Source organism: Globicephala melas, chromosome X (genome assembly GCF_963455315.2).
Source record: "Globicephala melas chromosome X, mGloMel1.2, whole genome shotgun sequence".
NCBI classification, from domain to species: domain Eukaryota; kingdom Metazoa; phylum Chordata; class Mammalia; order Artiodactyla; family Delphinidae; genus Globicephala; species Globicephala melas.
In genome coordinates, this window is record NC_083335.1 from 48,020,160 (window position 1) to 48,048,131 (window position 27,972).

Consider the following 27,972-nt stretch of genomic DNA (forward strand, 5'->3'; position numbering starts at 1 on the left):
TAATAATGAAGCCTATGATAAGTAGAATTGCTACTGTTTGAAATTCAGTTCTTAGCCATTGTCCCCAGGTGGATGCTAAGAGCCATAGAAAAATTCAGGGACCTTGGGGAGTGTGAGAATTTGTTGATATATCTTAGTTATATTATTCATGACCTGTATATTTTGAGATATATTCTGAAGTTTGGTCTGTACCTATCCTGAGTTATTAGTATACATTCATGCAGCAAGAGGTGCCCTGTATAGAACAAATTTCACCCCATTCAGCCAATAGGAAATCTAACACCAATTATATGTTACTATTTGTGCTAGTGAACCATGCTCTCATCACATCAGACTCAGACTGTGGTGTGGTGTCTGCATGTGGTTGAATAGGGTGGCTGGTATTAGCTGGGTGGCTTTTTTAAAATTAATTAATTAATTTATCTTTGGCTGCATTGGGTCTTCATTGCTGCACACGGGCTTTCTCTAGTTGTGGTGAGTGGGGACTACTCTTTTTGTGTGCGGACTTCTCATTGTGGTGGCTTTTCTTATTGTGGAGCATGGGCTCTAGTCGCATGGGCATCAGTAGTTGTGGCACATGGGCTCAGTAGTTGTAGCTTGCAGGCTCTAGAGCACAGCTTCAGTAGTTGTGGCAAACGGGCTTAGTTGCTCCGCAGCTTGGGGGACCTTCCCGGACCAAGGCTAGAACTTGTGTCCCCTGCATTGGCAGGCAGATTCTTAACCACTGTACTACCAGGGAAGTCCCAGCTGAGTGGCTTTTAATATTTGATATTAATGGGATAGGGTAGCAACACCTGTTTCTATGCTTGTAACTTCAATGATAATTGCCAGTCCCAACATCATATGGATAAGAATCGTTCTTTTGTTATGCAAGTGGAATGTTTCTAGTGGAGAGTTGTGGTGAGAATAAAGGGGGACTAGAATATTAAAGGTAGCAATGTTGCAATAATAAGGGTCATCTCCATGAATAGCTTGTGGATGGGACAGGGTCAAGTGGACTTGCTCCTTGCCTCTTGAGTCAGGTCTACAATGAAGTCAGAATGAGGGGTTATTTATGATTAAGTGTTGGTGAGTATACAGGCTGAGGTCCAGCCTTTGTATTTGACTATAGCTGGTAGCACTTAAAAAGTACCACCCTGGGGGTTTGGCTATTGATACTTATCCACAGTGTGTCCTGTTTAGGGTCTAGATTATGAGTTTGGTCTAGCCTGAATGAGGCTCACATAGTTTTGGAAGGAATAGCACAAGGGGTTGATCACTAGGAAGAACTGTGGGATAGTGACATGAGGCTGTTGGTCTGGCGCTATGTGGTGACAAGTCCAACATCATTTTACTTGCAAGTCTTGGGTTGCTACCTTGGACGTTTGTATGAATATATTTGTTGTGTCAGATCTAGGCCACAGGGTTGTGGAATGGGGCAGGGTTATGGTGTACAATGGAGAGGGGCTTATGGATAAGATGTGAAGAGGAGTGGAGTTGGCAATTTTAGGTATAGAAGAGGTACTTGAAGTAATGAGGGGAGTAGGGTACGTCACAATGCATTGGGTGGAAAGAAAAAGCTGTAATGTAGTATTCTGAACAGCAAACAGCATCCAGAGTTCCCCGACCATCGGGTCTAGGCAGGTCAAGTTAGAGGCGTTGCAAGGAAGTGTCTTTTTGTGACTAGTATGGTTTTGAATACATTGTTAGGCTTGCCATAAAGGTGAGCTGCCAGGTAATTGACAGGGTGCTTACAATTTTGCAAGGGTTTTGATAAAGGCAAGGTTTGCAAGGCAAGCAGTCAGCTATTCAGAAAAATAGTACTCTATGGGGCCCTCAGGGTCGATCAACTGTAAGCATTTTTGCAACTTGGCCTTGAGACTGACAGTCACCACAGTCTTTGCTTTCCTGGTGCAGAGGTAACCTGGGAGGGGAAAGACCCAATGTCTGGTGAGGTGCAGGTACATTGTTTCCCTTGTCATCCTCTTGAATTGTGGCATCATCATCTGAGGCATAGTCATGTCCAACGGTAAGCTCTTGGGCTGGAGTGATGCCATCTGTGGAGTTGGGGTGCTTGGAGGTGGTGGAGTCCAGGCCGGGAGAGGGTGGCCTTCCCAGGTGGAGATCCATGAAGGATATGAGTGGCTGGCTGGTGTTAAGCTCTGTGTATATATGGTAAAGTCCACTGAGGATGAAACTACAATTATTGGCTCTACTACTGCCAAACAATGAGCAGATCTCAGTGAACCCCATCAGGTCTTCAGGGGTACACCTCGCAAAGGACCTCATGATGTTTGTGACCAAGCTTTGTGGGGACTCCATCTGTAATGCATATAGATTCTGGGCACACTGATATGCTAATTGTAGGGAAATTTTGTGGATAGTAACTTTGCAATCCAGAGATCACCCCATTAAAACTGTAGTGAGGTTATTAGAGAACAAAACTACCAACAAGATGGGCCTGATTTACTTACAGTGGGAGGGTCATTCTTCTTGGGATATAATGTGAGGTATGATACAAGGAGAGAGCAACATGTTTAAGTATCACTTCCACTGATACCATTTAATGTAGAAAGATGCAAGCTCTAGGTCAGAATCCATGCCTGCTAGCACCTGGCACTCAGCCATCCTGTGATGCAGTTGTATACCTGGCTGCATCAGGTTTAGCCCTTCCATAAAGGTACCAATTTCACTTTAACAGTGAGGCCTCAGTGGCCATGCCAAGCCTTTGCTGTGTTGTATCCCTGACCCAAGGCAGGATGGGGACTTGCATGTGAAGCAGTATGGGCTGTATGCCTGTTAATGCCTCTGTCTCTGAAAGGGTCAAGTAGGCTGCTAAGATTTGGCACTTGAGTGATATGTTCTGAGCTGAATTCTTGAGAAGACATTTGGTCCAGAACCCTGTGGGCATCCAGGCAGAGCCATGCTTAGTCTAGATACTGCACAAAGTGTAATCAGGCATCACTAGTGATTTAACTTGGAAGTATGAGCCCGGAAGGACTAAGGGTATGACTGCTGTATGGCTTGTTGGACTCACCGTTGTAAGGAAGTTTGTTGAGATTCTCTCCAATGGAAAGAAGCCAATTTGCATGTAATGACATGAATAAGCCTAAGTAGAATGGATAAGTGTAGAACGTGTTACCTCCAAAAGTTGAAAAGACCTAATATGTTTTGTGTTTGTCATAGCGTACTGGGAGTCTTGATTGTGAAGAGTTGATGTTTTACAGCAAGAGGAACTTCTTGGCCCCAAGATAACCATGTTATGCCATGAAAGTTAACAAAAGTGGTTTGTCCTTGGAGCTTACACAAGACAATGGCCCATCCTATCTGCTGCAAGTGTTGTGCTACTCGATGCAAGTTTTCCCAGATGACACCCTCATAGGGCTCCTCATAGTAGAATGTCATCTGTATAATGCCAAAGGCAGAAATGAGTTAGTTTTAATAAATTTAAAACTTGTCTGCATAGGTGATGTGTTATGACAGGTCTATTTAGGTAACCCATGGGCAGCTGAGTAAAGGTGTAGTGGGTGCACTCAAAAGTAAAGCAAACTTACTAAATTTGAAGTGAATTTTCAGTTATTGGAATTCAGTGAGTCTTCAGTTGTTGGAAACAAGTAGAACATGTTGGCTATATCTAGGACAGCAAACTAGGGGCCCTGAGCCTTTTGGACATCATCTATCATCTCTATAATATTGGGACTGGGAGACTTAATGGCAGGAACCTGTGCAATTAAGTTTTGATAGTCAATTGTTAATTTCCATTCAGTGGCTGGTTTTAACACTGGCTAGGTAGGGATATTAAAGGGTGATATTGTGGACCTAATAACACCACTGTCAAGCATTTCTCTAACGATGAGCTGAAGGCCCTCTATACCTTACTTCAACCTATATTGTGGTATATTTACTATTTTCACAGGAAGAGGCAATTGGACAGGTTACCATTTGGTATCTCCCATGACAAAGGCCAGGAATTTGTGTTCATTCTACTAGACATGTCACTGGGTGAAGGCATCCATACCTATAATAGGAAAAGAGAGAGCCAGGGAGGCTACCACCACTGGCAATTGTTTTAGAAATGTGGTGCCAATAGTAATTTCTTACCCTCTTTACAATTTTACCTGCTACGCATTGTAGGTTGTATGAGGTTCCCTTGAGGAATTTATAAGGGTTACCTGGAGTTACTGTAACTTGGGCTCCTGTGTCTAACAGAGCCATGAAAGTCTGTTACTGCTTTTTTCCCAGTGGACTACTTGAGCTATAAATGGGTGATTCTTCCCAGTAGGTGCGACAAGCTCCAGGGAGCCACTAAGTCTCTAGCGTAATGCTCTGGAAGACTTCCAAGCCCACAGGCTAGGGAAGTTGTCTGGGTGGAGTATCTCAGAACTCTCTGAAGTCCTCTGGATTATTTAGATTGGACTCTGTAGTGAGGCAATCACTTATTTTAAAGAGAGAAGCTTGTGCCAAGGTTGTCTTGGTATAAGATTATTGAGCACTCCCAACTGATGGAGCTGCCAACACAAGGCCCTCTGCTCTTTGGAATCATCCTAGGAATTGTTTCTCCACAGGGTTAACATGGGGGTTGTGGGACCAAGAGATAAGAAGGATGCTCTGTGAGGTGGGTTTCAAGGCTTGGCACCCAAGGGCTAGCCTTGGAGCTATGAGCCAACTTGGTACTGTAAAATCTGGCAATCTGAGTGAACAACTTTCATGGAGGGCCACAATATCTACTTCCTCCAAGGCCTCCTGAAATACTATGTGAGGTCTCCACAAAGTAGAGGAGGGTAGCTCTATAGTTTGAGGGGCTTCCTGTAAGAAAAATTTTGGGGGGTTTGAGGTCAGTTGAAACCTCTTCAGGATTGGAGATGAAATCCAGGTCATTTAGTATGTTATGTTCAAAGAAGTGATAGACCTATTGGATCATACCAATCATATGGAGGAGTCTGGTTTCTCTAGTGTCTTCCACTGGCTTTGAGCCTTTTTTGTTGTCATTGTAGTAGATGAGTGAGCTCAGCACCAAGCCATAAAGTGTAAGTAAGGCAGGGGAAGGGATTCTCCCTCTGTATCTTTTGACCTTGTGCCTTTGGGTTTGGACTCTCCCTGGTTATTGGAAATCTTGATTATGATGTTGGGATTGACCAAAATGGCATCCTTTGCTTTGATCCTAGTTGACCTAATGGTATGGGCCCTGGGGAAGCCCCTAATGGGTAGGGGATTTGGGTCACGCATGTCTCTACAGAATTTCGCCTTCAGGCTCTTTTTTTAAAAGGTTATGCATTTTGAGATCTTTGGAAACACTGGCTAGTTGCCTCATTTCTGTGGCTATGAGTAGTAACTCAACAGACAGTCAGCCCCCTTTTCTCCCTCTTGCTGTATAAAGTCTTTTGAAATATTTTGAATATCAAGAAATGTAAAATTTTGAGTTTCAGTCTTTAACTCTCTATGATTTCCCACTGATTGGATCTTAGGAATTGTTACCAGAAAGATATGTGGTGGATGTCTCCAGTGGCTGGATTAAAGGTGACCACGCCCTTCTCCAGGGTGTCCCAATCAACCTCTTTAGGATTGGGCTTGGCCTCCACTAGCACAATGGTGGCAGGATCATTGAGCCTGGATCCTAGACCCCAAGAGCATAGGAGCAGGGCTTTGGCACCCAGGTTGTTTCTATGGCTGTTTTATAGTTTGTGAGGAGTGTGGTAATTTCCTCTGGCATTTTAGGTGGCATTGGCAATAGGTTCTCAGGCTGTTTATATTGGACCATTAGATCTTGTGCCACCACGTACCAGGGGTGGGACCTACAATATCCCATAACATTGGGAAACGAGGTGTGGTAACAGTAAGGTACACAGGCAATAAAGGGACTGCAGACCCCATCTGCACTTGCCTTTGCAAGGAAACATGTCTTCCTCAGTGAGGGTATTCCTATTGTATTGGTTAGCACTTGGAGTCCCAGGGCCACCCTGCAAACACAGTGGTCAGGGAAGGGTAATCACCCTCTCTTCCTTGTAAGAGCACTGCCTGGCACCTTTATCCAGTAGTGCTCACTAGTGGGTGGGAAGTTGTCACTCCCATGTCTCAGTTGTTAACTAATGCAGAAGGATCTTGAGTAATGTTAGGCGATTCAGCTAAAAGTCAGCAGCAGTGTCCATGCTTAGAGTAAGAAAATACACCCAATGTCTAACACTTGCTAGGGAGAACTTACTCTGTGTGGGGTGTTAACAGGTAGAAAACATATCTATGGCTTTTCAAACCATCTCTGATAAGCACAGCTCTGAGGTTCAGGAGGACTCTTTTTTCTTTTTCTTTTTCCTGGAGATTATACTTTTGGGTAGGAAGCTTTGTTAGTATGCTGCAAAGACAGTATGCTGCAGTGCAAAGCAGTGCAAATGAATGCTAGCAGGTGGTGGACCTACCCTAGAAAGAATTAACCACCTGAGGAGAGCCAGTTAGTCAGCGATTTGCAGCTAAAAGTCATTCCCCAAGGCTGATTATGAGAGTAACTCTATCATCCTGTTTGTGAAGTCAATTGTTATGAATCTGTGAAATTAACATGTGTTAAGTGAAGCACAGGGTGCCAGATGGTGAGTCCCTTCAATAACAGACCAAAAGAGAAATTGAAATAGAAAAGTTTATTATTCACAGGTCCTGGAGAAAGTACCTGGCATGCCTCCAGGGGCCACACAGGGAGGTCAAGACAGAGTGCAGAAAAAGAGAAATAGGACATGGGGTACATGTCTTTATTAGGGTGCATATGTGCAGTGAATTGGGGTTTCCAGGTTAAGGCTGGATTGGTCAATTCAAACCAAAGGAGTGGAGTTTTCTCAAGTCCCATGGGGATCTTATCTAAGGGGTACACAAGAGTAAGGCACAGGGAGGCAGAGAAAACTTGATCGCAAGGGTCATTGGGAAGTCATATGAAAAACTTACAGGGTGGATCAAGATGGCTGAGGAGTAGGAAGCAGAGTTACCTCCCTCACAGAAACGTTGAAAATACATCTACAAGTGGAAGGATTCACACATAACAGCAACTGAGCCCCTACAGAAGACCTCAGATGTTCAAAAAGACAAGAAAACATCCACATAACCAGGTAGGATAAAAAGAAAAAGAAGGAATCAGGATGGGACCTGAGCCCTGGGGAGGGAGCTGTGAAGGAAGAAAGGTTCCCACACACTGGGAAGGCTCCTCACCAGCGGAGAAATTAGACTGGATGGAGTGGGAAGTTTTGGAGCATAAAAGGGGAGAGCAGCAACCAGTTTGTGGAAGGCAAAATGGAGAGTAACCTACACAGAGGGTCGGCGCTGCCATCCTGCACTCCCCAACCTGAGATACTCCTCCATCAGTGAGGGTGGGGGTCTGTTGCTGAAGCTCAGGCTCCGAAGCTCAGTCTCAGGGAGAGAACCAGGGTTAAGTGCAGAAACAGCCTGAGGTGTTCAGGCCATGGAAACTGAGAGTGTACTAGGAAGAAGCCTGAAGCCTGGGCCCAGCAGAGAGGCAAGTCACCACTACTGGAAGGTGCACAAGGAGAGGGGTAGGGCCACCATAAAAGCTTCTTTCCCTGTGAGTGCTCCCAGGCAACAGGACACCTCCTACAAGAGCTCCAGGTGTGGGTGTGTCACTGCCACTGCCACCTTGGGCTCCAGAGGCGGACACTGGCCACCTCTTCCAGGTCCTCAGGCTGATGCCATGCCCCACCTCTGGTGACTTGGAAGGGCACAGACATCTTCACCCACAGGGAATTCTGCTGGTGGGCCATAGGACTACCCATGCCAGAAGGGTGCAGACAGAGCCAGCCACTGGTAATTCCACCAGTGGGTCCCAGGGCCTGCCCATGTTGTCCCAGGAGGGCGTGGATAGCTTCCACAGCTAGGAGGTCTGTCAGTGGATGCTGTGACCTGCCCTGCTGTCCCAGGAGGGTGCAAAAATCTTCCACAACTGGGAAACCCATCAGTGGGTGCTGGAACATGTCCTGCTGTCTCAGGAGGGTGCAGATAGCTCACACTACTGGGAAATCTGTCTGTGCATGCCAGGACCTGTCCCCGCTATCCTGGGAGCATGCTGAAACCTCTTGCTACTATGAAATCTGCCAGTGGGTGCCAGGACCCGCACCTTTGTCCCAGGAGGGCACAGATAGCTCACTAATAGGAAACACACCAGGGATGCTGGGACCTGCTCTGCTGTCCCAGGAGGGTGCAGACAGCTCCCCCAACTAGGAAACTCGCCCAGAGGAGCGGCTGAAAATACAGCTGAGCCCCAGGGGCTATGTGACTAAGGAAGAAGAGCTGAAACCTCTCCTCATGGCTGTGCAAACTGCAGTTACACCTTCGCTGACAGCTTCCTAAATTCAGCACCTATGAAATATCCAAAAGGACAACAAGTGCTCTTGTAGCTGTGATGTGTCTGGCTTTAGCAGCTGTGGGCTCTGTGGGCATATACACATGGGGATAGAGCCAGGTCAGAGTCTGAGCTGTCTCTATAGCTCCCAGAGCAGGTCCAGGTGCATGATTACTGCAGTACTGGGACCTAACCTCAGTGGACCCAGACAGGTGGATGGGTGAAAACAGCACCTGAGAATCACCAGGGCCAATTGTTGAAATACCCACAGTTAAGGCGAGACTGAGAGCAGTGCCAACAACAGTATACTTTATGAGCCTGCACAACAGGTGAAAGGGGAGACAACAGAGCACATTCACAGGTGAACAGCTCCAAAGGAAGAAAACTAAGTGGCTTCTCTCCCAGTGGGAGTGCTCCAATCCCTCCTACCTTGCACTGCAGATCAGGATCACAGCTAAGAAACAGATCTGGGGGTCTCTACTCCAACAACTAGGAAGCAGACCCCACCCCTGATGGGCCAGTGACAACCACAGAACAAAGGAGAGGCCCTGCTCTATATCTAGGGCAGACTCAGATCAACACAACACCAATCAAACTCCTTATCAAGAGGATAAGAGCACAAGCATCTGGACCAACCTCACCCACGAGGGGGCAGACACCAGAAGCAAGAAGAGCTACGACCCTACAGCCTCCAGAAAGGAGACCACAATCACAGTAAGTTAGAAAAAATGAGATGACAAAGAAATATGTTACAGATGAAGAAGCAAGATAAAAACCTACAATAACAATTAAACGAAGAGGAGATAAGCAATCTCTCTGAAAAAGAATTCAGAGTAATGATAGTAAAGATATCAAAGATATCAGAAAGAGAATAGAGGCACAGATCAAGAAGACACAAGAAAAGTTGAACAAACAGAGGTGAACAAGACAATAACTGAACTAAAAAATACACTAGAAGGAATCAGTAGTAGAATAACTGAGACAGAAGAACAGATAAGTGACCTGGAAGGCAAAATGGTGGAATTTCTGTCATGGAACAGAAAAAAGAATAAGAAGAAATAAGGACAGTCTCAGAGACCTCTGGGACAACATTAAATGCACCAACACTTAAATTTTAGGGGTCCCAGAAGAAGAAGAAAAAGAGAAAGGGCTTGAGAAAATATTTGAAAAGATCACAGTCAAAAACTTCCCTAACATGGGAAAGGAAATAGACAGCCAAGTCTAAGCAAAGCTGAGAGTCCCATACAGGATAAACCCAAGGAGGAACACAGTGAGACACATATTAATCAAATGAACAAAAATTAAATACAAAGAAAAAAATATTAAAAGCAACAAGGGAAAAGCAAAAAATATCATACAAGGGAATCCCCATAAGGTTATCAGCTGATTTTTCAGCAGAAACTCTGCGGGGCAGAAGGGAGTGGCAAGATATATTTAAAGGGATAAAAGGGAAAAACTACAACCAAGAATACTCCACCCAGCAAGGCTCTCATTCAGATTTGACAGAGAAATCAAAAGGTTTACAGAGAATTCAACACCACAAAACCAGCTTTAAAAAAATTGCTAAAGGAACTTCTCTAGGCAAAAACACAAGAGAAGGAACAAAAGAGGAAGGGAAGAAAAAAGACCTACAAAAACAAACCCAAAACAATTAAGAAAATGGCAATAGGGACATACATATTGATAATTACCTTAAATGTAAATGCATTAAATGCTCCAACCAAAAAACATAGACTGGCTGAATGAATACAAAAAAAGACCCATATATATGCTGTCTACAAGAGACCCATTTCAGACCTAGGGACACATACAGACTGAAAGTGAGGGGATGGAAAAAGATATTCCATTTAAATGGAAATCAAAAGAAAGCTGGAGTAGCAATACTCATCAAACAAAATAGAGTTTAAAATAAAGTCTGTTACAAGAGACAAGAGAGAGCACTACATAATGATCAAGGGATCAATCCAAGAAGAAGATACAATTGTAAATATTTATGCACCCAACATAAGAGCACCTCAATATATAAGGCAAATGCTAACAGCCATCAAAGGCAAAATCCACAGTAACACAGTAATAGTGGGGGACTTTAACACCTCACTTACACCAATGGAAAGTTCATCCAGACAGAAAATTAATAAGGAAACCCAAGCCTTAAATGAAACATTAGACCAGATAGAATTAACTGATATTTATAGGATGTTCCATCTGAAAGCAGCAGAATACACTTTCTTCTCAAGTGCACATGGAACATTCTCCAGGATAGAGCACATCTTGGGTCACAAATCAAGCTTCAGTTAATTTAAGAAAATTGAAATCATATCAAGCATCTTTTCCAGCCCAAACAGTATGAGATTACACATCGACTACAGGAAAAAGAAAACTGTAAAAACACAAACACATGGCAGCTAAACAATATGGTACTAAACAACCAATGGATCACTGAAGAAATAAAAGAGGACATCAAAAAGTACATAGAGGACTTCCCTGGTGGCACAGTGGTTGAGAGTCTGCCTGCCGATGCAGGAGACACGGGTTCGTGCCCCGGTCTGGGAAGATCCCACATGCCACAGAGTGGCTAGGCACGTGAGCCATGGCCGCTGAGCCTGCGTGTCCGAAGCCTGTGCTCTGCAACGGGAGAGGCCACAACAGTGAGAGGCCCGTGTACCGCAAAAAAAAAAAAAAAAAAGTACATAGAAACAAATGACAGTGAAAACACAACGACCCACAACTTATGGGATGCAGCAAAAGCAGTTCTAAGAGGGAAATTTACAAAAATACACTCTTACCTCAAGAAACAAGGAAAATCTCAAATAAACAACTTAACCTTACACTTAAAGCAACTAGAGAAAGAAGAAGAACAACAACAAAAAACCCCAAAGTTAGTAGAAGGAAAGAAATAATAAAGATCAGAGAAGAAATAAATGAAATAGAAATAAAGAAAACAATAATAAAAGTAAATAAAACTAAAAGCTGGTTCCTTAAGAAGAGAAACAAAATTGACAAGCCTTTAGCCAGACTCATCAAGAAAAAAGGGAGAAGACTCAAATCAATAAAATTAGAAATGAAAGAGAAGTTACAACTGACACTGCAGAAATACAAAGGATCAGAATAAAATTCTCCAAGCAACTATATGCCAATAAAATGGAATACCTGTAAGAAATGAACAAGATCTTAGAAAGGTACAACCTTCCAAGACTGAACCAGGAAGAAATAGAAAATATGAAGAGACCAATCACAAGTAATGAAATTGAAATTGTGATAAAAATCTTTCAACAAACAAAAATTGAGGACCAGATGGCTTCACAGGCAAATTCTATCAAACATTTAGAGAAGAGGTAACATCTATCCTCAAACTCTTCCAAAAAATTGCAGAGAGAGGAACACTCCCAAGCTCATTCTACGAGGCCACCATCACCCTGATACCAAAATCAGACAAAGATATCACAAAAAAAGAAGATCACAAGGCAATATCACTGGTGAACATAGATGCAAAATGCCTCAATAAAATACTAGCAAACTGAATCCAACAACACATTAAAAGGATCATACACCATGACCAAATGGGATTTATCTCAGGGATGCAAGCGTTCTTCAATATAGGCAAATCAATCAATGTGATACACCATATTAACAAATTGAAGGATAAAAAACATATGATCATCTCAATAGATGCAGAACAACTTTTGACAAAATTCAAAACACATTTATGATAAAAACTCTTCAGAAAGTGGGCATAGAGGGAACCTAACTGAACATAATAAAGACCATATATGACAAACCCACAGCAATCATCATTCTCAATGGTGAAAAACTGAAAACATTTCCTCTAAGATCAGGAACAATACAAAGGTGTCCAATCTCACCACGATTATTCGACATAGTTTTGGAAGTCCTAGTCACAGCAATTAGAGAAGAAAGAAATAAAAGGAATACAAATTGGGAAAGAAGCAGTAAAACTGTCACTGTTGGCAGAAAGCTTGATACTATACACAGAAAGCTACTAGATCTCATCAATGAATTTGGTAAAGTTGCAAGATACAGAGTTAATACACATACAATGCATTCCTATACACTAACAATGAAAGATTAGAAAGAGAAAATTAGAAAGAGAAATTAAGGAAACACTCCCATTTACCACTGCAACAAAAAGAATAAAATACTTAGGAATAAACCTACCTAAGGAGGCAAAAGACCTATACTCAGAAAACTGTAAGATACTGATGAAAGAATTCAAAGATGACACAGATTGAGAGATATACTATGTTCTTGGATTGGTAGACTCAATATTGTCAAAATGACTATACTACCCAAAGCAATCTACAGATTCAACGCAATCCCTATCAAATTACTAAGGGCACTTTTCACAGAATTAGAACAAAAATTTTTACAATATGTATGGAAACACAAAAGACCTCGAATAGCCAAAGCAATCTTAAGAAAGGAAAAACGGAGCTGGAGGAATCAGGCTCCTTGACTTCAGATTACACTACAAAGCTACAGTAATCAAGACAGTATGGTACTGGCACAAAAACAGAAATATAGATCAATGGAATGGGATAGAAAGCCCAGAGATAAACCCACACACATATGGTCACCTTATTTTTGATAAAGGAGGCAAGAATATACAATGGAGAAAAGACAACCTCTTCAATAAATGGTGCTGGGAAAACTGGACAGCCACATGTAAAAGAATGAAATTAAAACACTCCCTAACACCATACACAAACATAAACTCAAAATGGATTAAAGACCTAAATGTAAGGCTGGACACTATAAAACTCTTAGAGGAAAACATAGGCAGAACACTCTGACATAAATCACAGCAAGATCCTTTTTGACCCACCTCCTAGAGTAATGGAAATAAAAACAAAAATAAGATTAGTAACAAAGCAAGGATGCTCACTCACACCACTTCTACTCAGCATAATACTGGAAGTCCTAGCCAGAGCAATTTGAGAAGAAAGAGAAAAATTATATCCAAACCAGAAAAGAAGTAAAATGTGTCTTATTTGCAGATGACCTCTCAATGGGAATGCAATATAGTGCAGCCACTCTAGACAACAGTATGGAAGTTCCTCAAAATCTTAGAACTCACAAAAAATCTCTTAGAACTAATAAACAATTCAGTAAATTTGAAGGATACACCATCAACAAATAAAAATTATTTGCATTTATATATCCTAACAATTAACTATCTGACAATGAAATTAAGACAACAATCTCATTTACAATAGCATCCAAAAAGAATAAAATACTTAAGAAGAAACTTAATTAAGGAGGCAAAAGACTTGTATAGTGAAAACTATAAAACACTGATGAAAGAAATTAAAGAAGACACATATTTAGGTTGTTACTGATTTTCTTTCTTTTTTTTTTTTAAACATCTTTATTGGAGCATAATTGCTTTACAATGGTATGTTAGTTTCAGCTTCACAACAAAATGAATCAGTTATATATATACATATGTTCCCATATCTCTTCCCGCTTGCGTCACCCTCCCTCCCACCCTCCCTATCCCACCCCTCCAGGCGGTCACACAGCACCGAGCTGATCTCCCTGTGCTACGCGGCTGCTTCCCATTAGCTATCTACCTTACGTTTGGTAGTGTATACATGTCCATGCCTCTTTATTGCTTTGTCACCATTTACCCTTCCCCCTCCCCATAGCCTCAAGTCCATTCTCTAGTAAGTCTGTGTCTTTATTCCTGTTTCACCCCTAGGTTTTTCATGACATTTTTTTTTCTTAAATTCCATATATATGTGTTAGCATACGGTATTTGTCTCTCTTTCTGACTTACTTCACTCTGTATGACAGACTCTAGGTCTATCCACCTCATTACAAATAGCTCAATTTCGTCTCTTTTTATGGCTGAGTAATACTCCATTGTATATATGTGCCACATCTTCTTTATCCATTCATCCGATGATGGACACTTAGGTTGTTTCCATCTCTGGGCTATTGTAAATAGAGCTGCAATGAACATTTTGGTACATGACTCTTTTTGAATTATGGTTTTCTCAGGGTATATGCCCAGTAGTGGGATTGCTGGGTCATATGGTAGTTCTATTTGTAGCTTTTTAAGGAACCTCCATACTGTTCTCCACAGTGGCTGTATCAATTTACATTCCCACCAACAGTGTAAGAGGGTTCCCTTTTCTCCACACCCTCTCCAGCATTTATTGTTTCTAGATTTTTTGATGATGGCCATTCTGACTGGTGTGAGATGATATCTCATTGTAGTTTTGATTTGCATTTCTCTAATGATTAGTGATGTTGAGCATTCTTTCATGTGTTTGTTGGCACTCTGTATATCTTCTTTGGAGAAATGTCTATTTAGGTCTTCTGCCCATTTTTGGATTGGGTTGTTTGTTCTTTTGTTATTAAGCTGCATGAGCTGCTTATAAATTTTGGAGATTAATCCTTTGTCAGTTGCTTCATTTGCAAATATTTTCTCCCATTCTGAGGGTTGTCTTTTGGTCTTCTTTATGGTTTCCTTTGCTGTGCAAAAGCTTTGAAGTTTCATTAGGTCCCATTTGTTTACTTTTGTTTTTATTTCCATTTCTTTAGGAGGTGGGTCAAAAAGGATCTTGCTGTGATTTATGTCATAGAGTGTTCTGCCTATGTTTTCCTCTAAGAGTTTGATAGTTTCTGGCCTTACATTTAGGTCTTTAATCCATTTTGAGCTTATTTTTGTGTATGGTGTTAGGGAGTGATCTAATCTCATACTTTTACATGTAGCTGTCCAGTTTTCCCAGCACCACTTATTGAATAGGCTGTCCTTTCTCCACTGTACATTTCTGCCTCCTTTGTCAAAGATAAGGTGACCATATGTGCGTGGGTTTATCTCTGGGCTTTCTATCCTGTTCCATTGATCTATATTTCTGTTTTTGTGCCAGTACCATACTGTCTTGATTACTGTAGCTTTGTAGTATAGTCTGAAGTCAGGAAGCCTGATTCCTCCAGCTCCATTTTTCGTTCTCAAAATTGCTTTGGCTATTCGGGGTCTTTTGTGTTTCCATACAAATTGTGAGATTTTTTGTTCTAGTTCTGTGAAAAATGCCAGTGGTAGTTTCATAGGGATTGCATTGAATCTGTAGATTGCTTTGGGTAGTAGAGTCATTTTCACAATGTTGATTCTTCCAATCCAAGAACATGGTATATCTCTCCATCTATTTGTATCATTTTTAATTTCTTTCATCAGTGTCTTATAATTTTCTGCATACAGGTCTTTTGTCTCCTTAGGTAGGTTTATTCCTAGGTATTTTATTCTTTTTGTTGCAATGGTAAATGGGAGTGTTTTCTTGATTTCACTTTCAGATTTTTCATCCTTAGTGTATAGGAATGCCAGAGATTTCTGTGCATTAATTTTGTATCCTGTTACTTTACCAAATTCATTGATTAGCTCTAGTAGTTTTCTGGTAGCATCTTTAGGGTTCTGTATGTATAGTATCATGTCATCTGCAAACAGTGACAGCTTTACTTCTTCTTTTCCGATTTGGATTCCTTTTATTTCCTTTTCTTCTCTGATTGCTGTGGCTAAAACTTCCAAAACTATGTTGAATAAGAGTGGTGAGAGTGGGCAACCTTGTCTTGTTCCTGATCTTAGTGGAAATGCTTTCAGTTTTTCACCATTGAGGACGATGTTGGCTGTGGGTTTGTCATATATGGCCTTTATTATGTTGAGGAAAGTTCCCTCTATGCCTACTTTCTGCAGGGTTTTTATCATAAATGGGTGTTGAATTTTGTCAAAAGCTTTCTCTGCATCTATTGAGATGATCATATGGTTTTTCTCCTTCAATTTGTTAATATGGTGTATCACGTTGATTGATTTGCGTATATTGAAGAATCCTTGCATTCCTGGAATAAACCCCACTTGATCATGGTGTATGATCCGTTTAATGTGCTGTTGGATTCTGTTTGCTAGTATTTTGTTGAGGATCTTTGCATCTATGTTCATCAGTGATATTGGCCTGTAGTTTTCTTTCTTTGTGACATCCTTGTCTGGTTTTGGTATCAGGGTGATGGTGGCCTCGTAGAATGAGTTGGGGAGTGTTCCTCCCTCTGCTATATTTTGGAAGAGTCTGAGAAGGATAGGTGATAGCTCTTCTCTAAATGTTTGATAGAATTCACCTGTGAAGCCATCTGGTCCTGGGCTTTTGCTTGTTGGAAGATTTTTAATCACAGTTTCAATTTCAGTGCTTGTGATTGGTCTGTTCATATTTTCTATTTCTTCCTGATTCAGTCTTGGCAGCTTGTGCCTTTCTAAGAATTTGTCCATTTCTTCCAGGTTGTCCATTTTATTGGCATAGAGTCGCTTGTAGAAATCTCTCATGATCTTTTGTATTTCTGCAGTGTCAGTCGTTACTTCTCCTTTTTCATTTCTAATTCTATTGATTTGAGTCTTCTCCCTTTTTTTCTTGATGAGTCTGGCTAATGGTTTATCAATTTTGTTTATCCTTTCAAAGAACCAGCTTTTAGTTTTATTGATCTTTGCTATCGTTTCCTTCATTTCTTTTTCATTTATTTCTGATCTGATTTTTATGATTTCTTTCCTCCTGCTAACTTTGGGGTTTTTTTGTTCTTCTTTCTCTAATTGCTTTAGGTGCAAGGTTAGGCTGTTTATTCGAGATGTTTCCTGTTTCTTAAGGTAAGATTGTATTGCTATAAACTTCCCTCTTAGAACTGCTTTTGCTGCATCCCATAGATTTTGAGTCGTCGTGTCTCCATTGTCATTTGTTTCTAGGTACTTTTTGATTTCCCCTTTGATTTCTTCAGTGATCACTTCGTTATTAAGTAGTGTATTGTTTAGCCTCCATGTGTTTGTATTTTTTACAGATCTTCTCCTGTGATTGATATCGCGTCTCATAGCGTTGTGGTCGGAAAAGATACTTGATACAATTTCAATTTTCTTAAATTTACCAAGGCTTGATTTGTGACCCAAGATATGATCTATCCTGGAGGATGTTCCATGAGCACTTGAGAAAAATGTGTATTCTGTTGTTTTTGGATGGAATGTCCTACAAATATCAATTAACTCCATCTCATTTAATGTATCATTTAAAGCTTGTGTTTCCTTATTTATTTTCATTTTGGATGATCTGTCCATTGGTGAAAGTGGGGTGTTAAAGTCCCCTACTATGAATGTGTTACTGTCGATTTCCTCTTTTATGGTTGTCAGTATTTGCCTTATGTATTGAGGTGCACCTATGTTGGGTGCATAAATATTTACAATTGTTATATCTTCCTCTTGGATCGATCCCTTGATCATTATGTAGTGTCCTTCTTTGTCTCTTCTAATAGTCTTTGTTTTAAAGTCTATTTTGTCTGATATGAGAATTGCTACTCCAGCTTTCTTTTGGTTTCCATTTGCATGAAATACCTTTTTCCATCCCCTTACTTTCAGTCTGTATGTGTCTCTAGGTCTGAAGTGGGTCTCTTGTAGACAGCAAATATATGGGTCTTGTTTTTGTATCCATTCAGCCAATCTGTGTCTTTTGGTGGGAGCATTTAGTCCATTTACATTTAAGGTAATTATCGATATGTGTGTTCCCATTCCCATTTTCTTAATTGTTTTGGGTTTGTTATTGTAGGTCTTTTCCTTCTTTTGTGTTTCTTGCCTAGAGAAGTTCCTTTAGCAGTTGTTGTAGAGCTGGTTTGGTGGTGCTGAACTCTCTCAGCTTTTGCTTGTCTGTAAAGGTTTTAATTTCTCCATCAAATCTGAATGAGATCCTTGCTGGGTAGAGTAATCTTGGTTGCAGGTTTTTCTCCTTCAACACTTTCAATATGTCCTGCCACTCCCTTCTGGCTTGCAGAGTTTCTGCTGAAAGATCAGCTGTTAACCTTATGGGGATTCCCTTGTGTGTTATTTGTTGTTTTTCCCTTGCTGCTTTTAATATGTTTTCTTTGTATTTAATTTTTGACAGTTTGATTAATATGTGTCTTGGCGTATTTCTCCTAGGATTTATCCTGTATGGGACTCTCTGTGCTTCCTGGACTTGATTAACTATTTCCTTTCCCATATTAGGGAAGTTTTCAACTATAATCTCTTCAAATATTTTCTCAGTCCCTTTCTTTTTCTCTTCTTCTTCTGGAACCCCTATAATTCGAATGTTGGTACGTTTAATGTTGTCCCAGAGGTCTCTGAGACTGTCCTCAGTTCTTTTCATTCTTTTTTCTTTATTCTGCTCTGCAGTCGTTATTTCCACTATTTTATCTTCCAGGTCACTTATCCGTTCTTTTGCCTCAGTTATTCTGCTATTGATCCCATCTAGAGTACTTTTAATTTCATTTATTGTGTTGTTCATCGTTGCTTGTTTCATCTTTAGTTCTTCTAGGTCCTTGTTAACTGATTCTTGCAGTTTGTCCATTCTATTGTCCATTCTATCTCCAAGATTTCGGATCAACCTTACTATCATTATTCTGAATTCTTTTTCAGGTAGACTGCCTATTTCCTCTTCATTTGTTAGGTCTGATGGGTTTTTATCTTGCTCCTTCATCTGCGGTGTGTTTTTCTGTCTTTTCATTTTGCTTATCTTACTGTGTTTGGGGTCTCCTTTTTTGCAGGCTGAAGGTTCGTAGTTCCTGTTGTTTTTTGTGTCTGTCCCCAGTGGCTAAGGTTGGTTCAGTGGGTTGTGTAGGCTTCCTGGTGGAGGGTACTAGTGCCTGTGTTCTGGTGGATGAGGCTAGATCTTGTCTTTCTGGTGGGCAGGTCCACGTCTGGTGGTGTGTTTTGGGGTGTCTGTAGACTTATTATGATTTTGGGCCACCTCTCTGCTAATGGGTGGGGTTGTGTTCCTGTCTTGCTAGTTGTTTGGCATAGGATGTCCAGCACTGTAGCTTGCTGGTCGTTGAGTGAAGCTGGGTGCTGGCGTTGAGATGGAGATCTCTCGGAAATTTTTGCTGTTTGATATTATGTGCAGCTGGGAGGTCTCTTGTGGATCAGTGTCCTGAAGTTGGCTCTCCCACCTCAGAGGCACAGCACTGACTCCTGGCTGCAGCACCAAGAGCCTTTCATCCACAGGGCTCCTTAATTTGGGATGATTGGTTGTCTATTCAGGTATTCCACAGATGCAGGGTATATCAAGTTGATTGTGGAGCTTTAATCCGCTGCTTCTGAGGCTGCTGGGAGAGATTTCCCTTTCTCTTCTTTGTTCTCACAGCTCCCAGGGGCTCAGCTTTGGATTTAGCCCCGCCTGTGCGTGTAGGTCGCCGGAGGGCGTCTGTTCTTTGCTCAGACAGGACGGGGTTAAAGGAGCCGCTGATTCGGAGGCTCTGGCTCACTCAGGCCCGGGGGTAGGGAGGGGCACGGAGTGTGGGGCGGGCCTGCGAGACGTTGCAGCCTGAGGCGCGCCTGTGCGTTCTCCCGGGGGAGTTGTCCCTGGATCCCGGGACCCTGGCAGTGGCGGGCTGCACAGGCTCCCCAGAAGGGCGTGTGGCTAGTGACCTGTGTTCGCACACAGGCCTCCCGGTGGCGGCAGCAGCGGCCCTAGCGTCTCATGTCTGTCTCTGGGCTCCGCACTTTTAGCCGCGGCTCGCGCCCGTCCCTGGAGCTCTCTCAAGCAGCGTTCTTAATCCCCTCTCCTCGTGCACCAGGAAGCAAAGAGGGACGTAAAAGTCTCTTGCCTCTTCGGCAGTTCCAGACTTCTCCCCGGACTCTCTCCTGGCCAGCCGCGGTGCACCAACGCCCTGCAGGCTGTGTTCACGCCGCCAACCTCAGTCCTCTCCCGGTGCTCCGACAAAAGCCGGAGCCTCAGCTCCCAGTCCCGCCCGCCCCGGCGGGCGAGCAGACAAGCCTCTCGGCTGGCGAGTTCCGGTCGGCCCGATCCTCTGCGCTGGAATCTGTCCGCTTTGCCCTCCGCACCCCTGTTGCTGTGCTCTCCTCCGCGGCTCCCAAGCTCCCCCACTCCGCCTGCCGAAGCCTCCACCCGCGAAGGGGCTTCCTAGTGTGTGGACACTTTTCCTCCTTCACAGCTCTCTCCCGCTGGTGCAGGACCCGTCCCTATCCTTTTGTCTCTGTTCAGTTTTTTCTTTTGCCCTACCCAGGTACGTGGGGGGTTTCTTGCCTTTTGGGAGGTCTGAGGTCTTCTGCCAGCGTCCAGTAGATGCTCTGTAGGAGTTGTTCCACGCGTAGATGTATTTCTGGTGTATCTGTGGGGAGGAACGTGATCTCCGCGTCTTCCGCCATCTTCCCCTGATTTTCTTTTCTATAACAAGTATTAATTGCTTTAAATTTCCCCTTAGCACCACTTTAGCAGCATCCATCACATTTTGATATGCTGTGTTTTTATTTTCATTGAATTCATAGTACTTTTAATTCCCCCTAAGACATCTTCTTTGATGTATGGATTATTTAGAAGCATGTTAGTTTCCAAATATTTGGGTACTTTACAGATATCTTTTGGTTATTGACTTTAATTGTGGTCCTAGAATATTCTTTGTATAATTTCTATATCTTTCCATTACTTAAATTTTCTTTTATGGTCCAGACTATGGTATATATATGTGAATGTTCTATGTGTATTTGTGAAGAATGTGTAGTCTGCTGTTGTTGGTTAGATTTTTCTATAAATATCAAAGATAACATTGTTCAGAAAATCTATATTCTTACTGCTTTTTTGTTTGTTTGTTCTTTTTTGCCTATGTACTTATTCTATCAATACCTTAGAAAGAACTGTTGAAGTGTCCAATTTTAATTGTGGATATGCCTTTTTCTCTTTTCAACTCTTAAGTTTTTGCTTCCTGTATTTTGAGGCTGTCTTGTTTGAGGCATGATATTTAGGATTGCTATATCTTCTTGGTGAATTGACTCTTTCATCATTATCTAATATCCCTGTTTATATCTGTTAAAATTCCTTGTTCTGAAGTCCTAAGTGTACAGTTTTTGTTATTCTTCCCTGCAGATTAAGGCTTTTCTTCCATAGGAGAGTTCAAGGAGATGGATCTGTGTGGAGTTTTATCTGAGACTACTTTTCCCTTCCCCTAGACAGCACCATGAAGAAAATTTTATCAGGATTCATTCCACCTTCCTTGTGAGCACCTGGTGGGGTTCATGGAGGAAAAGTTCTCCAGAGAGTACTAACCCCAATATATCTGCCACTCCTAAAGTCTTTGCACTCTCACCCTAGCCCATGCTCTCAGCCTTCAGCAATTTGCTAATAGTTTTAGCTGGATCTTCTTACTGTCTTATATGGAATCCAGTGGCTTCTTCTTGAAGTAAGCCAGTGTTAGAGCCTGGTTTCTTGTTGTAGGTTTCAATCTTTCCCTAGATTTTGGGATAATTATTTGACCTTTGGCTTTAGGGTTAGGGTCAAGAAAGTTCTTAATTTTCAGTTTCTCCAATTTTTTCTTTTTGTAAGCATGAGAGTGATGCTCTTTACAGCTCTCTATACTTCTGAGCAGAAACCAGAAGTGGCACCCACCACATTTTGCTTTCTATTGAGAAATTTCTAGTGAGATATCCTTATATTTCAAACAATGCTGCAATAAATATCCTCTTATATATTCCCCTATGGTACTATGTGAGAATTTTCCTGGATTATAGATCCAGTAGAGAGATACTAGATCATAATAGATGTGTGTAGTTAATTTGGCCAATGGTAATACTGCTCTCCAGAATGGCTACAAATGTCTATATGCCTACCAATAGTGAATAAAATACTGTTTCTCCCATTCTTGCCATTATGTAACATTATAATTTTTAAAATTTTCTTCAAATATGAATATAAAGTGGCCTAGCTTGGTTTTAATGTACATTTCTCTGATTACTAATGATTTTGAGCAAGTTTTCCTATAATTAGTCTCTGAATTTTCTTTTTCTTAACTTGACTATTCTTGTCCTTTGCCCATTTTTGTTTTATTTTTGTCATCATTTCATATGTAGTTTAATCATTTATTTTAGATATTAGTCCCTGATCAGTTATAGACATTGCAAATACCATCTATCAGTAGGTTGACTGGAATCATTCACTACACAGAAACCCTTAGTCTTGATACAGTCAACCCATCAAATTTTGTCTTACAGTTTTTTTGGGTTTTTTTGGCCTTAAGTTGTTTTTCTTTACACTTAGACTACAAAAATAATAGGACTTTTTTTTGTTGTTTTTACATTTACGCATTGTTTCAAACCTTGTCACCAACCTTTGATTTGGTATACATTAAAACATGTAAATTAATCTTATTTTGAGACTTAGAGGAAAGATAATACTTTAGCAATGTCATATAATATAGCATAAAGAATACTGGACTAGGAGTTGGAAGGCAAAAATTCTTGTTCATACATTACCACTTACTAGCTGTGACCTTGATCAACAGATAACCTCATTGAACTTGATAATGCTTGACTGGTAAAATGAAACTAATGTCACCAAATATGCCTTAGACTGCTACAAGAATTAAATGAGTAATTGTTTTGAAAGTACTTCGAAAAGCATGTATTGCAATACAAATATAAAATCATGGTGTAGTCAGTTTGTATCATTAGTTTCACTTTATTAGTGAGATTCCTAAACCAGTGGCCTCAGAACACAGTTTCAAGGATATTAATAAATATTCTTGAAAAAGGATTTCTATGTTCAAATCAGTTGGGGATTATAAATTGTAATTATAAATTAAGCCAGTTATTTACTGTGGTACTTCCTTGAACAATCACTGCACTTCATATACAATGAACTTTGTCAATAGTCATGAAATAGTGTGAGTCTTTTTTTCCCCATAGATATTTTCCTCCTCAACCTCTTCTTTTTTTTCTTTTTTTTTTTTTGTGGAATACTTATGAAACATCTCCCAGAAAATATCTTATAAAATACAAGTTTGGGAAAAATGATTTACTGGAAAGAACATTGGGCATTTTATATTCTGATTTTGCTACTTAGATGAGACTTTGGGAAAGGTACTTAACCTCTTTGAGATTCACTTTCTTAACCCTTGAAAAAAGGGATAAAGACTTTCACTGAAGGTTTTTGTAAGTAATATATATAAAATAATTGCCTGGTACATAGTAGGAAGTCAGTAAATAGTGGTGGTGTTTTATTTGTTTTTGTTATTATTGTTTTTATTATGATTAAGTGTATCAGTGTTGGACTTCCCTGGTGGTGCAGTGGTTAAGAATCCATCTGCCAATGAAGAAGACATGGGTTTGAGCCCTGGTTCAAGAAGATCCCACATGTCATGGAGCAACTAAGCCCATGCACCAAAACTACTGAGCCTGCGCTCTAGACCCACATGCCACAAGTACTGAAGCCCATGTGCCTAGAGTCTGTGCTCTGCAACAAGAGAAGCCACCACAATGAGGAGCTTGTGCACCGCAATGAAGAGTAGCCCCTGCTCACCACAACTAGAGAAAGCCCTCACACAGCAATGAAGACTCAACACAGCCAAAAATAAAAAAAATTAAAAAAAAAGAGTATCAGTGTAGACATTGATCTTTGGTCAAGTTTGTATTCATCACATCTCAGCCTTTTCTTCCCATATCTAAGAGAATGAAATAGAGATTGGTAATGCTTCTTTGCACCAAGACATCTTTTGGTATATCTGCTAATTGTATAACTGAAATCACAAATGTGCTGGCTGTCATATTTCCTGCATTATTATTTCACCTACCACTGAAATGAAAATTGGTGGATTGGAGTTCTTTCTCAAAAAAGTTTCTGTGGTTGTTATGTAGGTAAGTACATAAGGTGGGAAATTCCTTAATCCATGATCCTGCACAAAACTCCTGAATGGAGTTTTATTGTGATATGTGATAAAAAATATAGGCTTGTCTGCCATCCTTTTCAATTATTATTAGCATCTATATCTCACTTTCAATGTGTTCTTTTTTATTTATCACTTTCTATATATGATTTACTTCATTACCTCATTTAGATTCTGAATTCACACCCCACCTCAAAAACCATTTATTTAATTGAATATTGTCCAATGAGAAGTTGAATCATCACTCTTTCTGAGTACTGCTCAGGAACTTTTCTAAATCTATGAAGCTATTATCAACTGGACCAAACTTACAATTACACAAAATCCATTCTGAAGAGTTAAATAATTTTCAGTTTGTCAAACTGTGAAAAACACATCCTTTTATAGTAACCTTACAGTGATATCTTAAGCCTGATAGATTTAGAAGTGAACCAGAATTCCTTTGAATCTGACCTTTGTAGGATTCCAGTGGGGAGAGGAAACCTCCATAGCCAAGACTTCTGTCCTGTCATCTTTCAAATGCTCAAACTGCCAGTAGCCCTTTCAGTTTGTCTGTGACGATGAGACAAGCCGCTAACAGTCTTTGTCATTTCAATTTTTCACACATTTTGTAACAGTCCTTGCCATTGCATTTTTTCACACATTTCCTCTCTCTCTCTCACTCTCGCTCTTGCACTCTCTCTCTCTCCCCCCCACCATGTATGTATGTGTGAGTGTGTGTGTGTGTGTGTGTGTGTGTGTAGTCTCTGAGTGAAAACTACTCTCGACAACCAACTGCCACAGGCCACTCAGCTGTAAGAAAAGTACAGCTTCAGAACTGTCAAACAAAATAAAAATGAGGCAAATCACAAAGGAGCCAGTTGGCTACGATTAGGCCTGGGGATCCCACTCTAGCTATGCCAGGTTGCTATGTTTCATCAGGAAAGCCTGAGGTAGGAAGACATTTTGCCTCCATTTTTGCTGCCACTCTCACAGGAACACCATTTATCAAAAGGTTGTTTCCTGAAGCTTGATGTGTAAGGGTTGATTACCAAAAAGCAGTCAAGGCCAACTCAGTCTGCCTGTTCTTTTGATACTTGTGCAAAGACAGTTGGTGATAAGAGAGAATTTGCAGCAGATGCTATGAATATACCTATTCTGAGTGTTATTTATCCACTTATGACCATCCTATGAAATCCGAAACAATATTCTCTCAAGTTCTAGAGAGGCAGTAGGAAGAGTGACTCTCATAATTTTGCCCCAAAGAGTGTTTCTTCAATGACGTTCAAGAGTAATGGGTGAAATGAAAACAATTGACTGATCTTTGTACTTTATGTCAGTAAAACTACAATGGACAGTGCTGTGAAAATGATCTGTCTCTTAGGTGGAAAACATATCCAAAATCAAGTCTATTCTTTTCAGGGAGTAGGATTTCTTCTAAGGGTAACTAGTCTATTGAGCCTGATTTGATCCATTATATTTTTTTGTAGAGTCAGGTGATGGGAAAACAACTCCTGAGCTAACTTGGAAACATGCTGAGCCAGCTTCTGCAAAGGCCTGAGCTACTCCTAGGTGGGTGGTACATTAAGCATTTACTTTTTCAGAACTCCAAACTCTGCTGATACAGGTTTAATAAGTCCTACTCTGAGAACATGAAAATGAGAATTCCTGATGAACTTCCTAACAGTACCTTTCAGGCCCCAGGAGAATTTACCTTTTTATTTCTCTCCATATGAGTGGTAAATTAAAACAGAATTCCTTTGAATTTATTTCAGTCCCAAACATCAACACTTGAGATGTGCAGAGATTATATTCACATTCAGACAAACTATAGCATAACCAATGGTTTCCCTTATTACTTGTGACCCCTAGCTGTTTTTCTTGCTGTGGGCTCAGCATCCTAATCCATACAATGTGACCATTTGCCTTTGTATCTCCTGTTGTACAGTAAGGGAAATGAAGTAGCCAGCACTTCACTGTGGGAATTTCTGTTCCATGTGGAGAACTGCTTTTGCTTTAACACCACTTCTAACATTTTACTTCAGTGGGAGGGAGAAAAAAATAAGTGATAATTTTCATGACATTATAAATTTGCAAACTCCTTAGCAGAAGTTAAAAGAAGAATAGAATGATTAAGGGGATTATAGGTTTGAACAGATAGCTTGAAGGAGTTAAATATTTGGGGTTGGATAACTAAAGTCTGTTTATTTAGAAGTAGAAATGGAGTTATACAGTTCTCGAAGAAGGAAGACAACTATTTAAAGTGGATTTTGCTAGCAGAATTGATGAAACATTGAGATTGACTTGTGGCATACACTTGCTTTTTGAATTTTAGTTAGTGGAAAGAACCCAGCTCTAAATTGGGAACTGAGTTTTGACCTAGTTTTATTGATTACTAGCTATGTAATCTCTTATCAATCACTTCTTCCTTTTGGGGCCTTAGTCCTTATCTGTAAAATAAGGGATTTGAGGATGATTTCATAGGTCACTTTTTGCTCCACCATATGGTGATTCTGTAATTTGTGAATTTTCTACTGTGGTAGTCATTATCACTGATCAGCAAGTATTGCTGGTGCTCTGTTTTTTGGACTTTTTCTGGCACCCTTGTGTTTGAGTGGAACTCTGTGTCTAGCTCTTATAAATTAGAATTTCTGTAAAATTTTCTATAAGCTGAAGTGATATATATCACTTCTGGGCCAGAGCATTCATTTGCTAGTGTGAGACCTTCCACAGATATGTTTCTCTTTTGCATGGCCAGAAACGTCAAGATAAAGGTTATTCTGTCAACTTGAGTCTCTGAGATATTACCATGAATATGTAACTGCTACCCAATAGACATGTAACATGAGTGAACAATAAACATTTACTGTTAACATACTGAGTTTGGGGACTTGTTTGGTATTGCAACATAATCTAGCCTATCTTTACCAACATGTCTGCCTCCCATGTTAAACTGTAAATCTCTTAAGGGGAAGATGATGTTTTCTACAACCTTTACAGATCTTCACCCTGCAACTGAAGGTGTTAAACAAATATTGTCAACAAATAAGTTGACTTTTCAGGAGTTTATGACAGAGTGACAGGGTATAATAGAAAAATAAGGAGGTAAGAATTATTTTTAAACTCTCTTAGGTCTAATAAGATTAGTGGTTCTATAATAAATAAGTCTCAATTAAGCAAAAACCAAATATTAATACGTTTGAACATTGTATCGTGCAATCTTTTATTTCTGGTTATACTAACTACAAAGCAGGTACAATTAATAGTTGATGTTCTTTAGTAAGATCATATTTTGATCAATATCAGTCAACTATTTTACAAGTTAATAGGAAACATACAGATTTATTAATATGAAATGCATCTACTATGTGCTAGCATGTACTAAGATGATGTGAATACAGAGCTGTTGTTATAAAGTTCATAAACAAGCAGGTTGAAAAGTAGATAGAAGCCATGTGAGATAGATATCTTATGTTTATTCAGTAAGAAACAATGCCAAAGATTAATTTTACAAAGTGTATCAATCAACCAGTGATTAAGTCCACATAATTCTAGGCAAATAACTTGATTTTTCCCCCATGGGAGGTTTATTCCATGCATTGCTTCATCAACGAGTTCTTTTTCCTTTGTAAATAAGGTTTATTGCAATGTTCAAAATGGCAAAAAGCAAATCTAAATGTCCAACAATAGAGAAAATATTCAATTAAAGTCACTGAACATATATGGAGGGGGATATTTATTGACATAGAAAAATGTTTATATATTTTTAATTGAAAAAACAGGTAACAAAGCCATGTACACTATTGTACTAATTTTTTAAAAAGTATATATATTCATAGAAAAAGTCTGGAGCAATCTCAAACATCACTTGTGGTTATTTCTATGTGGAGAGTTTATGGTTGAGTCTTACATTTCCATTGTATGTATTTTTACATAATTAGATATTTAATAATTTTTAAAGATCCACTTGTGTATTTTTTGTATAATAGTAATAA